Here is a 4,152-nt window from a genome sequence, read left to right as displayed (position 1 = left end):
CCAGGGGACATGTATCAATGCAAAAAAAAGTTTTAAAAACGGCCGTTTTTTCGGGAGCAGTGATTTTAATAATGATTAAAGTGAAACAATAAAAGTGTAATATTCCTTTAAATTTCGTAGGGGGGGGTTGTCTATAGTATGCCTGTGAAGGGGCGCATGTTTCCCGTGCTTAGAATTGTCCCTGCACAAAGTGTCATTTATGCAGGAAAAAAAGTCCTTTAAAATCACTCGCAGCTATTATGAATTGTCGGCTCCCGTAATACAGAGAACACTCATTGAAAGTCATTGATAAAAAAATAAATAAATAAATAAAAAAAAAAAGCGTGGGGGTCCCCCAAATTCAATTTCCAGGCCCTTCAGGTCTGGTATGGATATTAAGGGGAACCCTACCTCAAATTTAAGAAAAAATTTGACGTGGGGTTCCCCCTAAATATCCATAACCAGACCCTTCAGGTCTGGTATGGATATTAAGGGGAACCCCGCATCAAATTTAAAAAAAATTTGACATGGGGTTCCCCCTAAAAATCCATACCAGACCCTTTATCCGAGCACGCAACCTGGCAGGCCGCAGGAAAAGAGGGGGGGACGAGAGAGCGGCCCCCCCTCCCTCCTGAACCGTACCAGGCCACATGCCCTCAACATTGGGAGGATGCTTTGGGGGTCCGTGACCCCTCAAAGCACCTTGTCCCCATGTTGATGAGGACAAGGGCCTCATCCCCACAACCCTGGCCGGTGGTTGTGGAGGTCTGCGGGCGGGGGGCTTATCAGAATCTGGAAGCCCCCTTTAACAAGGGGACCCCCAGATCCCGGCCCCCCCCCTGTTTGAAATGGTAAGGGGGTACAAAAGTACCCCTACCATTTCACAAAGAAAGTGTAAAAAATGGTTAAATAAAACAAACACACTTTTGAAAAATTCCTTTATTAAAAATAAAAAAAAGATTCCAGCGGCGGTAATCCACTCTTGCTATCCAGCGACGGACGGTCAGCTCTCCATCGATGTCTAATGTCATCCAGCGCAGCGCAGCATCCTTCTTCTGTCTCCGTGGAGGAGACACTACAGACATTCCGGCAGCTTGACGTTTCTTATATAGGGTGGGCGGGGCCACCCGTCACCTGACCCCGCCCCCCTCTGACGCAAGGGGAAACCCGGGGTTCCCTGTGACGTAGGGGTGACCCGCACCCCTCTGATGTAACACAGGCAGGTTTCCGTTACATCAGAGGGGGGCGGGGTCAGGTGACGGGTGGCCCCGCCCTCCGTATATAAGAAACGTCAGCGCCGGAATGCCTCCAGTGTCTCCGTGGAGGAGACAGAAGAAGGATGCTGCGCTGCGCTGGATGACATTAGACATCGATGGAGAGCTGACCGTCCGTCGCTGGATAGCAAGAGTGGATTACCGCCGCTGGAATCTTTTTTTTATTTTTAATAAAGGAATTTTTAAAAAGTGTGTTTGTTTTATTTAAACATTTTTTACACTTTCTTTGTGAAATGGTAGGGGTACTTTTGTACCCCCTTACCATTTCAAACAGGGGGGGGGGGCCGGGATCTGGGGGTCCCCTTGTTAAAGGGGGCTTCCAGATTCTGATAAGCCCCCCGCCCGCAGACCTCCACAACCACCGGCCAGGGTTGTGGGGATGAGGCCCTTGTCCTCATCAACATGGGGACAAGGTGCTTTGAGGGGTCACGGACCCCCAAAGCATCCTCCCAATGTTGAGGGCATGTGGCCTGGTACGGTTCAGGAGGGAGGGGGGGCCGCTCTCTCGTCCCCCCCTCTTTTCCTGCGGCCTGCCAGGTTGCGTGCTTGGATAAAGGGTCTGGTATGGATTTTTAGGGGGAACCCCACGTCAATTTTTTTTTTAATTTGACGCGGGGTTCCCCTTAATATCCATACCAGACCTGAAGGGTCTGGTTATGGATATTTAGGGGGAACCCCACGTCAAATTTTTTCTTAAATTTGAGGCAGGGTTCTCCTTAATATCCATACCAGACCTGAAGGGCCTGGTAATTGAATTTGGGGGACCCCCACGCTTTTTTTTTATTTATTTATTTATTTATTTTTTTATCAATGACTTTCAATGAGTGTTCTCTGTATTACGGGAGCCGACAATTCATTATAGCTGCGAGTGATTTTAAAGGACTTTTTTTCCTGCATAAATGACACTTTGTGCCGGGACAATTCTAAGCACGGGAAACATGCGCCCCTTCACAGGCATACTATAGACAACCCCCCCCCTACGAAATTTAAAGGAATATTACACTTTTATTGTTTCACTTTAATCATTATTAAAATCACTGCTCCCGAAAAAACGGCCGTTTTTAAAACTTTTTTTTGCATTGATACATGTCCCCTGGGGCAGGACCCGGGTCCCCAAACACTTTTTAGGACAGTAACTTGCAAATTAGCCTTTAAAATTAGCACTTTAGATTTTGAACGTTGGAGTCCCATAGACTTTAATAGGGTTCTAAAGTATGCTATATAGTTAGCTCCGTCGAATCTTCTTTATACATTCGACAGACACCATAAGCCTTCCAAGACAGATTCGACCGTAATTCATGTGGATTTTCGGACGAATGCAATTTTTGAACGAAAAACGAAATAAATAAAAACGAATTTTGGGAGTAACTAAATAAATTAAGTTTTCAGACGAAAACGAAATTCCGAAACGAAATATTTTACTCTGCACATGTCTAGTAATCTGTTGTATTTGTATTGCACCAATACTACCATATGGAATTAATTCTTTCATCTTTGATTCTAACTGCAGGTAAAAATAATTCTTATTCCTTTTACTCTCTTCAACAGTATATTGGTAGTATACCCCCAGTAGCCACTTCTTACAACCCTTATACTAATTAGGCGTAATTAAAATCAATTGTTTCATTCCTTTGATAATGAGCATCTCATGTCCTATTATGGAGGCATGTTTTTCAGCCCCAATTCCCTCTTATAATTTAGGGATTGATATCATTTACCCTTTCTGTTACAAACTAACATTTTTTAATACCTGTGCTGGATTTGTTAAACTTGGTACTTATCTCTGGATTTTGTTTTTGATCTTTGTAGCGCTTGTCTACCTCCATCTATGCCCTGCATGGGGCTGGGTTGTTTTTAGCATTTGATCCTGTCACCTAATTCTTGCCATCTATTTCACCATCTATTGGCTTGTGGGTTGCGATGCCGGGAATGATTATACCTGGGTAAGCATTGTACCTCCTTGAACTGAGCAAATTGAGACCAATTTCATACTTAATGTTCTGAAATTCATGTGTATCTAATTGTATGGCATAAATGTATTTTCTGTATTCTTAAACCTCTTTTTGTGTTTATGTTCATGTTAGTTGCATACTCCCCTGAAGAAGCAAAAACGCGAAACATGTCGGGAGGATATATGATCATTCTCAGCAACTAACAATTTCAGGATCCCCTATACTCTGTGTCATGTAATTTTTTGTATAAAAAGTGTATTTGCTATTATATTTTTGCTATTTTGGTTTTTCCAAAATAATTTTAACATATTTCCAACATTAAAGCTATGAATTCTTTTTTAAGAAATCTCTGTCTCTTTATATAGTGTACCGTAAAAAAATCCCCTGCCCCCCCCCTTTTTTCCTATTCTTGGATACAATATTTATAGAATTATTAGGGGATGAGGTACCTTTAACAGTAATGTGTCTCTGGGATAGTGTGGACCAACTTATTTCTATCATACATAGTGATTTTACAAACCACATTTTTCAACATATTCAGTTAGCGATTACTTATACTTAAAAAATTTAGAGATCTTCACCCAAGAGTCACACATTTTTCTACTTGACTCATAGGTGAAAATGTGTCATTCTTGTGTGATAGTTGTGTAAATATTTGATAAAAATTCTCTACCACCTATAGCCCACTAGTAATCCTTCTCACCCAACTTTGAAGCAAATGATTGGAGAACTTAATTTTCACTTAGAAAATGGGTGATATTTAATTTGAGTATCATAAACAACTGCAATTTTTTTTACTTTCCTATAACACTTGTTTTGCCTGTTATTATCTCAGTTTTTCTGATCTCATCCATCATTCTCAGCCACTTTCTGATTATATGCACTCATTCCAGCATTGGATGTACATTGTTGCTCTGGACCAGCTTCCTGATATTGACAATGGTGGA

General features: G+C 41.9%; 1 long non-coding RNA gene across 1 annotated transcript; it reads left to right on the top strand.

Moving 5' to 3' along the window:
* Nucleotides 1-2,701: 2,701 nt before the first annotated feature.
* On the top strand, nucleotides 2,702-3,523 carry LOC143942111 (uncharacterized). Its single transcript, XR_013264687.1, has 3 exons — nucleotides 2,702-2,763; nucleotides 3,063-3,196; nucleotides 3,338-3,523. It is a non-coding gene; the product is annotated as an uncharacterized LOC143942111 (long non-coding RNA).
* Nucleotides 3,524-4,152: the final 629 nt, after the last annotated feature.

The sequence above is a fragment of the Lithobates pipiens genome, unplaced genomic scaffold, assembly GCF_037356315.1.
Source record: "Lithobates pipiens isolate NorthernLeopardFrog02 unplaced genomic scaffold, aLitPip1_a1.2 Scaffold_30, whole genome shotgun sequence".
In the NCBI taxonomy this organism is placed as follows: Eukaryota; Metazoa; Chordata; class Amphibia; order Anura; family Ranidae; genus Lithobates; species Lithobates pipiens.
Note: the sequence above shows the minus strand (reverse complement) of the source record. Positions and strands in the feature narration are given on the sequence as shown.